This window comes from Muntiacus reevesi, chromosome 11 (genome assembly GCF_963930625.1).
Source record: "Muntiacus reevesi chromosome 11, mMunRee1.1, whole genome shotgun sequence".
NCBI lineage: Eukaryota > Metazoa > Chordata > Mammalia > Artiodactyla > Cervidae > Muntiacus > Muntiacus reevesi.
In genome coordinates this window covers 30,004,275-30,019,440 of record NC_089259.1, presented here as the reverse complement: position 1 = coordinate 30,019,440, position 15,166 = coordinate 30,004,275, and the positions used below count along the sequence as shown (strand labels likewise).

The 15,166-nt window shown below is 36.5% G+C and overlaps 1 protein-coding gene across 7 annotated transcripts in view; it reads left to right on the top strand.

Annotated features, from left to right (window-relative positions):
- PAN3 (poly(A) specific ribonuclease subunit PAN3) overlaps nucleotides 1-15,166 on the top strand; it is a 121,187-nt gene that overhangs the window by 41,857 nt on the left and 64,164 nt on the right. The gene's annotated exons all lie outside the window — the stretch shown is intronic.

The following is a 15,166-nucleotide window of genomic DNA, read 5'->3' as shown; positions in this document are numbered from 1 at the left end:
ACATTTTTGAAAGTGAATATTTTGGCTGCTTTCTGTGTGGGGTGGTGGGTATGAGATTGGATGGCTTAGCTGATATACTTAGGGTTTTTTTTGTTTGTTTGTTTGTTTGTTTTTTGATCAAAGTAAAATTAGTGGCCCATTAACTATGATTTTGTTTTGTGGCTTTTTTGCACTGTCTCTGCTTTTATGTTCCTATTCTTTCATTAAATTTAATTTTTCCTGTTGGATTTTGTTAACAATGCAGTTTAATTATTTTTAATACACAAAGTTGTTCAGGGTACTACATTAAAAAGTCATATTATAAAACTGATTACAGAAAATCTCATTTATTTGGAGTCCGAATAACAGAAAGCTCTATATGTTGTCTTTTTGTACATTTTTACTAGGATATTAAAAATTGTGTCTAAACAAGCTTGTCAAGTGTTGGCTCTGAAACCAACTTCAGTAGTATGTTGTCATAGATACATTTCAGTCTTTGCATATTCTGTGCTAATGAAAATGAATTTTTATAACTCACAGGCTAACTCTTGTATGACTGAATCTGAAGTACCCACTGAATAGTTTGGATTATATCCCATTTTAATTTGGATTATAATGATTATAGTCTCATTTAAAGACATTGGTAATTGTATTAAATGGATAGCTCTACTAATCAAAATTTCAGTTTGGCTGGAAGTGGAATATCTTTCATCCCAAACTTCCTGAGTAAATTCGTATTGTTTTTAATATATTGCTAGTCAAAAGTCTGTAACTCCACATCTACACATCACAGTCAGAAAAATTACAAAATTAACAACTTGGCTTTATTTCTGTCACCAGCTTTGTATTATGAAGAGATTTCACAGTACTTTGTTCTGTTTAATGTTAATACCATACCAGTATCTGTGCTTCCTTGGGCACAGAAATAAAAGTTGCTCTGAAAATACTGCACATGTCGCTGATACTTTGGTAGTGTTTTTTCTAAATATAAGGAAAAATAGGGAAATGAGTGGGGTGGGGGGGATCCACATAATCAAATACTTAAAATCCTCAGTGGAAAGTCTGGGATATGTCAATTATGAATAAGAATATAGTTTACTGAATTTTTGCTTTTGAGATCAGTAGAGAGATTTGATGTGGTTACTGTTAGAATTATTTTTCAGTTTGAAAAAGAAAGCCTGAAAATAAATTGGGTCCCAATTAATTAAGAACAGATACAGGTGGAACTAAAACTACATGTTGGTTTCAGGGGACACATGGGTAATGCAGAGGCACGGCCGCTTGACTGCCCCACCTGCCCACGGCTGTCCTTCCCCCTTATCTCGGTGGTAGCTTTGAGGTACCTCTTTTTAGCATGGCTTGGAAAATCATTAAGTTAGTATAAGAATATGTGCTAGAACATGCTTTATTTTTAATTTAAAAAGTTAGTAGTAGATTTTGGAGAAGGAAATGGCAACCCACTCCAATATTCTTGCCTGGAGAATCACATGGATGGAGGAGCCTGGCAGGCAACACCCACCAGGGTCACAAAGAGTCAGACAGGACTGAGCAACTAACAGCACGGTAATAGATTTGCATTCAGTGTGTTAAAGACTGAATTGATGTTATCTGAATCTAATACTTCAAATACTAATACTACTTTGTGCTTCAAATAGTTGAAATAGTTCTTTTTCTTTTTTTTTTTCACTTTTAAGGGACATAAGGAATGCCTTATTAGCTTAGTCTGATGTTGGATGGACAGTGGTACCTTACAGTATCAGTCACGTGGTGTCTGTTACTGTCTGTGGATTCCTAGATTGGGTACCTGGTGCTGTTTATTCAGAGCAAAGAGTATGTCAATGCAGTTTTCTTTTCTATTGGAGTCTTTATCTTTTTTTGTTCTATAAGAAAAGTAGCTTACATAAATCAGTTCTATATGGATTCTTTTTAATTTTGTATGTTTGTTTACTTTTAAGTAGTTTAGATTTTTTGCATATAAGAATCTTTAAAGTATTGTGTAGCCAGATATATTCATCTTTCCTGTTTCATTTGTTTCCTTTCTTTCTAAAGCTTAAGTCTTCTCAATCCTAAAGTCAGAAAAATATTTATCTGTATTTTACTTTAGAATTATAGTTGTGTTTCTTAAATAGTTCTCTTGTGCCAGGCACTGCACTAAGCTCTTTACATATTTTGTCTCTTTTGGTCTCTTAGCGGACAGTCGTTATTCTTAAGAAACATTTTTAGAGCACTCAGTAATGTTAAGTTTAAACAATGGTCAGTGGAGGAGCAGAAATTTGAAGCCATGTGTGTCAGGCTTCAGAATCTCCTCATATATGTGTAACATAGTTTTTGCTCTACTGTGTGTAGGCATGGAATGTAGCTTATGTGTGACTCTACCATATTTGTAAGCTCAGTCTTTTTTTCTCATGCTTCATCTTTTTTTTTTTCTCGGTGACAGTTCACTTCACTGCCTTTCTTTCTGGAACCTTAGATACTTCTTTGCATTGATTTCTTAACCTTGACCCAGCATCTTTTTGGAAGACAAATTTTGGAAAAAGTTTTTTTACTTCTGAAAACAAAACAAAAAACCAAACCAAACCCCAGACCAAACAAAAACCCAAAGTGACAACAAAAACTTCCTCTGAAAGTTTCTACCTGGATCATTCATAATTGCATTTGTTCTTTTTCAGTGCGAGACCTGTGATTTCCAGCCTTTTGCTACTTAAATCTTTTATTTTCTACCAAGAATCTTGTGATATGAAAGAGTCTACTGAGCACATGACATTTGTGAAACAGTGATTCTTCTAAAATATAGGCTATACTAACTAGAGAATCAAAGAAACTGGAGGTAGCTAATAAGTATCTATGGTGGAGGCTAAATTTATTTTTCACATGGCTGTTTGAAATATTGATAATATCTATCTGATCTCCACTACTGCTTCTGTGAGGTTAGAGTCTAGTCTTTTCTCTGATTTCTTTAAAAGCCATTTATTCCTTCCATGCTTGTAGTTTGGTGTGATCAAAGTTTTGCCAGAAATTTGTGTGTGTGGAGAAGGGAAAAACACTTGGTTTTAGGCAGGCCAAATCTTCAGTGACAGAAGGATATACATCTACATGCAAAGATACCAGAGGCATTAAGACACCTTCAAAGTTTCAGAGCTCTCCTTAATCACCACACCCAGAGGTCTCACCCAGTACTTTGTACTGCAGGCCACCTTTTCATTTCAGTCTCTTTCCCTTGTTCATGCTTGACTCTTTTTCATCCCTGCTCCTTGTGAGCTCCTGTTTTCGGTTCACTTGTTCTTTGCTCTGCCCTGTATGTCTAAGATTCTTAAATTTTTATTTGTATTAGAACTGGACTTCTCAGTTCAAGACCCACATCTTGATGCCTTCTGGTATTTTTCCATGAAGATGTATATCCCTCTGTCACTGAAGATTTGGCCTGCCTAAAACCGAGTGTTTTTTTCTTCTTCACATACACTGCTGCTTTATATTCTCTTTATATTCCTTCTTGAGTCAGTGACTTTATCATCATCCTAGTCATTGAGAGTACATAGCTTCATTTCTACCCTGTCATCTCCCATTTCTACTATTTACTATGAGGAGACTCCTGAGATTTGACTACCCATTAATTGAAAGATGATACATTGGACAATTTACATTTGCCATCATATTAAGGCTTTACCACAATAATGACATATTATCCCCCATTTTAAAAATATGTAAATAGTAATTTAGAAAAGACTTACTGTTGGGATTCTCGCCCAGATCTACTAAATTTTAATTCCTGATATTTTCCTGCTGTGTTGTCTGCCTGTAATCCCCGTTCTTTAAAATTTCACAGTATCTTTTTCTTCCTTGCCTTTTTTTTTTTTTTAAACTTTAACACAACTAACATAGTTTATAACCTCAGTGTATTTCCTGGATAATTTTTTAAAATCCCTTCAGAATCTATTCTGTCTTCCTAGGGCTATCTCCTAGGATAGGAGATTTTACTCTCCACACACACTAAAATTCTAATCATATGAAATAATACAAAATACACAGCCAGTTCTCAGTTCCTTTTTATCTCTGTATTGCTGTTAGTTGAGCCTAAAAAAACTCTCCTCCCTTTTCCTTTAGAGTATCTCAAATGCTACCTTTTCTGTAAATACTTGCTCAAACATGTTAAAAAAAAAAAAATTTTTTTTTTACTGTTTTTACAGTACTTGATGTTATTTAACTGTTATTTCATTCTGTTTTAAACTTCTTTACCTGTTTGTCTTTTCCAACTGAATTATAAGTATGTGTGACTAGGCATGTTTATTTTTGTACCCTTAAGGTATTCTGCTTGTTTCTAAATGTCATGTTTAATTTTCCTTTCTTAGGCAATATGTGAAATTTGTAGTAGTTTAAGAATTTTATATATTTTGAAAAATTGATCATAGGTTGTCTGGGATTTATAGCCACTGTATGTTACTATTGTTTAATTTAATTATCATAATTGATTTGGAACATAGGGTGGTGATTTCTTTTGCTATCTTAGAGGCTCTTTTATTTTTTTAAATTAAAAATTTAACATTATTGGTATATTCTTGATATTTTTCAGTCTTCTGACCTGGTGGTAGTCTTACTTCTTGACACTGTTGTTAAGTGACAAAGCTCTGTTTTGTGTTTTTCTTATGGCCTCAGTCTGAACACCAAACAGGTGTTGTAGATGAAGGGTCACCTGAGACTCGGGATCAGCAGTTGTTTTTCACTGAAATGCAAGTTCGCTTTCATCTTTCCTTAGTCTCTGTTCAGGGTGATTGCCCATTCCTCTGCCTGACCAATCTGTATGTGAAATTGAGATTTTTTTTTCATTTGCAAATTTTTTCATTTGCACTATTGATTACACAGTTCAAAGGCCGTTGTTCAGGATTGAAATATTTTATCACCTACCTTATAGAATCGTTGTGAGGATTCACATTTCTATTTGAATCTGTTGTTTGTATAGTAGATATTAAATGTGTTCATTCCTCCAATTTGACCTCATCACTTCTAAATTTGGTGTTTGTTTCTATTTATTTATGGTGGTATTTGTCATTTATATTCAGGTGTGCATGGCCTTGTGGTATATATGGAAAGAGGCTGTGACATTATACCTTTTAGGAGCTCTCATTTTGATGCTGATACACTTGAATAGTTAAAGTAATTCCTTTAAAAATAGTTAAAGTAATTCCTTTTTTGAAGGGTAACATTGTGTTCCCAGCCTTCATGTTATTAGATGTCATCTCGAATGAAAGGATGGGAAAGGCATGATTTTATAAACTTCTCAGGGTGTTGCATGCTAAGATTTACCTAAAAGTAATGATATGTTACATAAAGTCATACTCATTTTGTCTTTGACCTTTGGAAATAGTGGGGTTATGAATCAAAAATTATTAGTATTACTGTTATCTTAGCTTTACCCCCAAAGTGATGAAAAGGAATGAAAACTGTGGGGCTGTTGGGTGTGTTAGTAGACTCATACTTGTCGATGTCTCTTTTGATGGTGTTTTCCCCTTGTGGTCTGATTGAATGGTATTTATTTCTCATATTTAGTTTGTAAGAATGCTCACATTAAAATCTCTTGGCCCTCAAGTTCTGCTGTGAATTCTAGTTGCTTGTTATTGATGCTTTTACAACCCAGGGAGGTTTGGTAACTCACTGCATGTGCTTTAATCTTTAGTTACTGAGTTTGGTGTTATTTCAGGAGATTTCTAGTCTCATGCCCAGGAAATGGGATCCTTTGGGCTTTAGATGGGAGTGGATTGGGATTTATAAGAGTGAGGCTTCAGTCTATCTAATTAGGATTCCTCAGGACTTTGAAAAGTTATAGAACTGTGGGACAGCTAAAATGACATGACTGTATATATTCTGCTTTCTGACCCACAGCCCATCCCAGATCCTCTTCTTTTTTCTTCTTCTCTTCAGCTGCTATTCTAAACCTTTATCATTCACCTCAGACCCACTCATGCTCTCTGTCACTTTTGAATAAATAACTTGTGTTCTTCAGAGAAGGGAAAAAAGAGCTCATTAAGAGTGAATAGCTTCGTATGTTGGCTTTCTACCTATGGACAACACTTTCACTTACACCCTTTCTTACAATTTTTCCTTCTGTTATAGAGAAACAAGTGTTTCTTGACTGTATCCTTCAGAACCTGTCTTTAGCCCCCTTAGCAATTTATTTCATTATTTATCCCTCTTCAGTTTTAGACAGTCTCTCCCTTGACATTGATTTCTTCCCAGCTTGGTCTTCCAAGACCAAGGAATGCTACATGAGGAAATATTCTGTTGTCAGTACGTTTGGTAAACTGTGTGATAGAGTTTGAGACCTGCTTCCTACTTATTGCTGTTACTTTTTCACCTTTTTGCATTCATCCCTTAATTCCCAGTGTCTTACCTTTCCCTTTTATCACTATGGAGACTCTTTTTTGGTAAGTGTATATAGTGACCAACAGTCACAGCGCTTACTTGACCTCTGCCACGTCTGACGTTGTCATCCATTCTCTTTCCTCACACCTGTCATCATTCCCGCTCTGAGACCGTCCTTTATTAGTGTCTTCCAGGGACCTCGTGCCCTTTGCCGAGCCCTCAGGAGCTCTCTTGGGCTCTGTCCTTGACCCTCTTTCTCTGCACACGGTGGTCTCCAGTGCCTCCGTCACACCTGACTCACGGATGTGTGTGTGTGTATCCTCTCAGTCCTCCGCACTCACTGTGAATACTAGCTGCTTCTGGACATCCTTATCTCTATGGCGTGACACTGAACAGTCACTGTGTCTAAACTGAATACTTCTTAATCTTTTCCTTCACACCTGTTCTTGCACTCATACACATGTGTACACACTGTCTGCTCTCTGTCTTGACTGTTGCTATCACCCAGTTGTCTAATTTGTGAGCCCTCCTCAATTCTTCTGTCTTCGTATCTCCCACTTTCTTTGCCCACTAAGGTCTGTTGATTGTGCAGCTTTGAAATTCTCTTCCCTGTTAGTGTTGGCCGCGGTACAGTGTAGGCTCACTTGCATCTCTTACCTGGACTGTTGCTGTTGTAAATCTCTTACCTGGTTTCCTGATTCTGGTCTTTTCTTTCAAAACACTACCTGGGTGACTCTCTGATCTTGTTTCTCGTCCTATCAGAATCTGTTAGAAAGGTAGGTCACCCCTGCAGACCTCCTGAACTGGTTCCAGTGCCATGGAGAGAAGCATGCGCTTCCCACCTCTGCCTTCGAACATGCTCTCTGCTTTCTGTGTGTGCCCCTCTATCTGTCTTGACTCAGCAGACTTGTCTTTTAGGATTTGATTAAAGCGTTTGGTCTTAGTTAGACAGGATGAAGCTTTTGTGCTCTTTTCCATAGCACTTCACATCGTTGTTATTACGTATAACTTACAGGCTAGCAGTGAATGGCACTCTGTAGATACTTACTATTTAAAATTTAGATACATGGATGTTCTGAACTCTTGTGATTGTTGGGTTCTGGGTGCTTTCTGTACCTGTGAAATGCCAGCCTGTGAACTTCTAGAACATAGTGCCTATGTTTCAGGTATTTTGTTCTCTACAGTGCCTCATACAGTGCCCAGCACAGTGTCCAATGTCTTTTATTATTCAGCTAACTGAATGAATTAACCTGGATTAAAGATTATCTGGTAAGATAAGTATCTAGTTTCATGACATAAAATACTATCATGGAAAAACCTTTGAAAAGTCTTAATATATGTTAAATTTTGTTGTTAAATATGGCAGAATTCTTGGTTAGAGAGAATGCCTCTAAGTAAATCTTACTATAAAACAAGACAGATTTTACTGTTACATAGTCCTGAATAGAAGATGTACGTATGTACACAAGATGGTTATAGCTGTGTAGAGTAATTACTGCCTCCATGGGATGTGGTGATAGTCTCACTCTCTTCTGGACTACTCATTAACTGACCTAAGTGGACATTTTTGCTTCTTTTAGGGAGAGTAATATTTTTTTCCAACTTTATTGAGATAATTGACAAGCAGGAAGAGTAGTATTAAGAATTAACTATGTAGAATATTGAGAATGCCTCTGTGATGGTTAATGATTACTGTCATTAGAGAACTTTGACGAGTAAATGACTTAATGGAAGAGGAACATTTCATTTGTTTTTGTCTTTAAATGCCTTCTGTCCTCCAGATGAAGATTTTGCTTTTTTATATCTGTTGGTTCTCCCGGTCTCAATTTGAATATTGCATATTCTCTTGTGAATTCTGAAGATTCAGAGATGATGATATGCAAAGAAAAGGGAATGGTATATGTGGCTTCATAATTTATAACTCTTAAACTTTCTTAAAACGTTTTTGTAAAAATTATATATGCTTATTGAAAAAACTTCAGATACTACAGAGAAGTACAAAGGAGGAAGCAAAAATGTCCCAAGTTTCCTCACCACCTAGAGATACAATCTCTTTTATCATTTCAGTGAGCATTTATCGTTAGAATCCTTTTACACACCTGTGCGCATGCACATAGAAACATCCTTCCTTCCTTCTCCCTCCCCCGCTCTTTCTCTTAGGCATATGCATACCATTTTACAAATAGCAATCTTAGCATAATTGCTGTATTGTAGCCTAATTTTCCTGAGAAGGCAGTGACAACCCACTCCAGTACTCTTGCCTGAAAAATCCCATGGACGGAGGAGCCTGGTAGGCTGCAGTCCAGTCCATGGGGTCGCTAAGAGTCAGACGCAACTGAGCGACTTCCCTTTCACTTTTCACTTGCATGCATTGGAGAAGGAAATGGCAACCCACTCCAGTGTTCTTGCCTGGAGAATCCCAGGGACAGGGGAGCCTGGTGGGCTGCCGTTTATGGGGTCTCACAGAGACAGACATGACTGAAGCGACTTAGCAGCAGCAGCAGCCTAATTTATTTTATCCTTTCTCAATAGTGGTATGGGCCTCTTCATGGTAAATAAAAATGTATCACTTCCCATGATTTTTAATGGCTGCACACATGTGTACCACAATCCATATGTATCATAATGTACATAGTTAGATCCTTTTTGATAGATATTTTAGTTTTCCGTCCCCCCACCCCTTTTAAAAATCATTTTTAAAAATATGCTAACTGGAATCTTTTCTGCTTGTGTGATTTTTTTCCTTTGCCTAAATTCCTAGATGTGGGAATACTAGGTCAGAGTATGTTTGTGTTTTATTTTGATTCATAGTATCAAACTATTCTCAAGAACATTGTTAACCATTTCTGGCAGACATTGTGAAAGATGAACTGATGAGCCCTTTTGGAAATCTATGTGCCTGTAGTTTCACACTCTTATGTAGGGAGAATGACTGTAAGCTGATTCATGGAAATTTTTTTATTTAACTCCCACATCCATAAGACTTATTAGTAGTTAAGTTTCAGCTGGCAGGTTCTGACATACACCTGCTACTTTCCCCTTGGTGGTGGTGGTGGTTTCATCGCTAAGTCGTGTCCAACTCTTTGTGACCCCCGTGGACTGTAGTCTATCAGGCTTCTCTGTCCATGGAATTCTCCAGGCAAGAATACTGGAGTGTGTTGCCATTTCATTCTCCAGGGCATCTTGCCGACCCAGGAATCTAACCCAGGTCTCCTGGATTGCAGGCACATTCTTTACCTTCTTTCGCCTTAAGATAGTCAAATTATTAGTAGGAGAACTTATACTTAAAAGAAGAATGGTATGAATCTCTTGGAGGCACTAGTAATCAACTGTACTTCACTGTCCCCACCAATTTGAATCTGACTTATTTAGAAGATCATATTTCCTCTATTGAGGTATTTTATCAGAAGGTCCAGTTTGCTTCAGAAAATTTGTAAATTGTGACTCTAGACTATTTTTCACAATAGTAGTGCTGTTATATGTTAACTTCTAACTTACAAGATGCGCCTTGACTCTTCTTAAGTAGATCAGTTTCTGAATCACCCAGAAGTTGAGTTTATTTTGATAAATTTTAAATTGACCATATTTGGATATGCTTGAAATATGGAGAAATAACCCATTTAGGCAAAAAAAAAAAAGAAAAAGAAAAAACTTGTAGAAATGTGAACATGGAGGTTCTGGTTAGCCATTTGACTTCTCCTTTCTGTCTCACCCTGTTCCTCTTTCTCCTGTGTTATTTATGAACACTGAAAACAGGTAAAAATAGCTTTGAATAGTGCTACTCTTTATGTCTATAGGTCTCATCTGTTTATATCTTTTAGATAATTTTATCAAGACAAAATTCTTGCCTATTTCTGCCTTTTGCTCTCATTATCAGTATCCCTTCATCTGCCTTTCCACCTAAGTCATTGTTCTGTGCCCTACAACACACACATACACTCCCTTCTACCTTAGACATTAATCTTTTGAATTAGTTCCACCTGGGCCCTTTTGTCACTCTAAGGAGGGAAGAATAGTAAAGATGGGAGATTGGAATCATGATGATGTTGTTCAGTTGCCAAGTTGTGTCCAGCTCTTTCTGACCCCACGGACTGCAGTATGCCAGGCTTCCCTGTCCTTCACTGTCTCCTGGAGTTTCATAGGTTCTTGAGAAAAGTAGATATGGCTGAGATTAATATCAATATTTTATTTCAGTTTCTCTTTTAATGATTTAATTCAGTCAAAGATTGTGGAATCTTTACCTGATCAGCCTGATTGGATTTCAGCAGTTAAGTCATTAATAAAACTTTCCTTCTCTTTCTTCCCATTTTTCCTTCATTTTCCCCATCTTCTGCTTTTCTTTTTCTGCTTTTCTATACTACTTTTATCCTGGCTGAAAGTAGAAAATGAATTGGAATTGAGCAAGACTGGAGCAAGATGGTGGCCTAGACTAGGGTACTGACAGTGGCATGGGTGGATGTAGTTGAAATTGAGAAATATTTAGGATGTAGAATAGACCCCATGACCTGATGCTTCAAAGATACCTGCATTATCAAAAGGATGGTTGTGAAATAATTTATCTGTTTACTAGAAAGCACAACAAAATTTGAGAAATCAAAATCATAATACATAAATAGTTTATAAGTACATGAAAGAATTTTATAACTATATTCCATGTGTTCAGGAAACTGGGGAAAAGATTAAACATGTTAGTACAGACACAAAAAACATTTTAAAAAATTCAAATCATACTTCTAAAGTTTAAAACTACAGTATCTGAAATGAAAAATATATTTGATGTAATTAATGACAGATTCAACGTTGTATAAGAAAAGATTAGTGAATTGAACGACATAGTGCTAGAAACTGTACAATAAACAGAGGAAAAAGTGAGCCATGGGGGAATATGAAGCAGCCTGACACACTTTTTTTACTCCCTGAAGCAGGATAGAGCACACAGAAAAGATACTTTGAGAAATAGTGGGCCAAAAAAAAAAAGGAATAGTGGGCAGATATTTTCAAAACTGGATGAAAATGGTAAGCCTACGGATCCATAAGCTCAGTGAACACAGGCGCAAAACAAAGATGGGGAACAGGGGAAACGGCACTCTGCACTAAGGCACACCAAATAAGCAGCCAGCGGGAGAAAGATACTCATTTTTGAGGAAAAAGATATAAATAACAGCATATTTCCTGTTGGAAACAATGTAAGCCACAAGACAGTGGAGCAATTAAAATACAGGAAGAGAAAAAAATATCAACTTAGCATTCTATTCCTGGGAAAAATATGAGAATGCAATCCCGTGAGTGCATTTAAAGACATGTGAAATTTTAAATAAAAATGTGCAGTTTACTTACACTTTACACAGTTATACATTGTTAATTTTATGATTTTGAAAATATACTCTGGTTATGTAGGATGTCGTCTTTGGGGAAAGATGGAATTACTTCAAAATTCCAATTTCTTAAAAAGCAAAGTAAGTATCTTTTTAAACATGTAAGAGTTGAAAAGATTCACCAGCAGTAGATGTGTACTTTAGTAGACCTTAGAGTATTGGGTTGGCCAAAAAGTTCATTCAGTTTTTCCTTTTATGGAAAATCTCCAATGACTTTATTCTCCAACCCAGTACTTCAGACAGAAGGAAGAAAATATTTTGTGCAGTCTGGATCTGTACAGAGAAATGAAGAAAACTGGAAATAGTAGCTAAATAAGGAAACGTAAGGAACTTCCCCCTTATTCTGTAAGTCTCTTTGAAAGAAAATTGACCATTTAAAGCAAAAATGGTAGTAGTGTACTGTAGGGTTTATAGCACATGTAGAAGTAAAACATATGATGATTATAGCAAAGTCTGGGAGGGGAGAAACGGAAGTTTAATATTGTGACCATGTTACACTATATCTGAAGTAGTTTAAAACTCAACAGTATTAGGTAGTTGGTATTATCTACCGAATCATGTCTTCCCCAAATTCTCATGTTTAAGCCCTCACTCTTTTTTTTTTTTTAAGTTCTCTTAATGTGACTGTATTTGGAAATGGGCTTTTAAAGATTTAAGTAAGGTTAAATGCGGTTGTAGGGATGGGCCCCAATCTAGTACGATTGGTGTCCTTATAAGTAGATGCAGAAATACCAGGCTTTCACACAGAGAAAACACTTGTTGCAGTGAGGACACTGTGAAAGGATGGCTTTCTGAAAGCCAAGGAGAATGGCCTCAGGAGAAACCGACCCTCTTGTCTCCTTCATCTTGGACTCTCATTTTCTAAAACTGTGAGAAGATAAGTTTCCATTGTTCAGGCCGCTCAGTGTGTGCTGTTCTGTTATGACCATAGCGGACTAAGATAGGTAGTGGTAGGTTGCATATGTGTAGCGTCAAATCTGTAATAGATGATGGTAGAGACTTCAGTTCTCTGACAATAATGGAAGAGGAAGAAAATCAGTAAGAAGATGGGAGACTTGAACAACTCTATCAATTTATTTGTAGGACGCTCTGTCCAGCAACAGCCTAATGAATATTCTTTTCAAGTGACCATAGAATATTGACCAAGATAGAACAACCAATTGGAACAAATCTCAGTAAAAAAAGGGTTCAGGTCACGCTAATGTGTTCTCTGACCACAATGGAATAAAATTAGAAGCCAGTTACAGATCTTTGGGGGCTTCCCTTATAGCGCAGTTGGGAAAGAATCTACCTGCAATGCAGGAGACCTGGGTTCATTTCCTGGGTTGGGAAGATCCCCTGGAGAAGGAAATGGCAGCCCACTCCAGTATTCTTGCCTGGAGAATCTCATGGAGAGAGGAGCCTGACGGGCTACAGTCCATGGGGTCCCAAGAGTCGGACATGATTTAATGACTAAACCACCACCACCACCAACAGATCTTTGGAGACTCTTCAAGTATCCAGAGACTGAATAACACACTTCTTTGACATGTGTCAAAGAAGAATCAGGAAGGGAAGTTTTAAAGTGTTTTGAACTGAATGAAAATAAAAACATGCCAACTGGTGTGAAATGTCATTGAAGCGATAATGGGAGGGAAATTTATAGCACTAAATGCCTGTGTTGGAAAGGTTCTCAAAAGAGTGATCTCCACTTAAGAAACTAGAAAGAGAAGAACAAATTAAATGCAAAGAAAGCATTAAAAGGATGAATCTTAATGATGCGAAGTGAAAGAAGCTAGTAAAACCAAGTACATATGTACATATGTAAGATTCATTCATACTAAATTCTAGAACATACAGACTAGTCTGTCATGACAAAAAGCTTATCAGAGGTTGCCTGGAGTCCAGAGCAGCGGAGCAGAGAGGAACAGGAGGGATGGGTTTCGTACAGACTTATGGGAACTTTGGGGCATGATGGATGTAGTCCTCCTTGATTTGGGTAATGGTTTCATGGTGGTCCACCTGTGTCAAGAGTTAACAGAGTTTACCCTGAAATAAGTGTTTATTATTCTATGTTGATTATATCTAAATAAAGCTGTTAAGAAACTTTTACCAGTTCATTTATATTTCATTCGGAGAGTAGAAAGATTACTGAGAGCAGCTTATGAAGCCATTAAGTGGTAAAACAAATGGAGCTCATTACAAGGAGCAGCACTGTGGAAGGCTCTTTATGGTTTTATGAGTTTATTGTATGTTTTTAAAAAGCCTGACCAGCATTCAGAAATAGTGGTGATTTCTCAATCATTCATTACATCACCTTAAGATAACTCTTTTTTCAACAGATCTTTTAGAAGGTTTGCAATGAAATATTACATAATATTTTGTGTTGTGTTTTTATTAAGTATAAACCTCTTTCTGTCATTCTAATAAAAAAATTAATGGCTGAAATTTTTATTGTTGTACTGTTTATTAAATTAGTCTCTTAATTCATGGGACTAATTTATTGTGTTCTTAATAAGTACTCTTGTTTGTAGTGGAGTCCAACAGACTATTAAATACTGAATTATACTTTAAAAGGAACAGTTTCCATGAGATACTATGATAGTAGAAAAGCATAAAGTTATAAACTAGAAACTCATCAAAAAATTACTTCATTTGTGGGACTTCCCAGGTGGTCCACTGGTTAAGATTCTGAACTCCCAATGCAGGGGGCCTGAGTTAATCCCTAGTCAAGGAACTAGATCCTACATGCTGCAACCAAGAGTTTGTATGCCGCAACCTAGGGTTTGCATGCTGCAACCAAGGGTTCGCATGCTGCAACCCAGAGTTCACATGCCACAACTAGGACCTGGCACAGCCAAAAAAAAAAAAAAATTGCTTCATTTGTTAAAAAACAAAACTTTATCCGTCATTTGTAAAATAGTACATATTCTATCATTTTGGTTGGGATCTGTGAATTCAAGCATTAATAATTATTTCAGTTAAAATATAATGCTAATAACTACAACAGTGCTTTTTCAAGCTAAAAGGTCAGGACTTTCGTATACTTCTCTCTGGAGAGTATAGGCAGGGGTCATATCCAGATGTTGGGGGTGGTCCCAGTTTGAAGAACTCACTAAATGCACTTGGTTGTTTTGGGTGTGAAAGTTGCAGTGTAAATTTAAGTGTGTGAGAACCCAAAACTATTGATAAATTCTCACAGCATGAATGTTTGGTATTTGACTTATGTAAACATTGATTTTTTTTTCCCCCCTTAAATGTACACTTAGAGCTGCTTAAGATGTGAAGATTAGGATTTAAAATATGAATAGAAATTATAAATTATGAATGGAAATATATGTATGTTAGAAAACCCACAAGTTTAATATAATAGAAGCATGTTTGGAGAGTTATGATAGGCTTGTCTAAATCATAGGGCAGGAATAATAAAACCTTGATTTTTTTTTTCCCCACTATTATTCTTCTCATTTATTCCACTC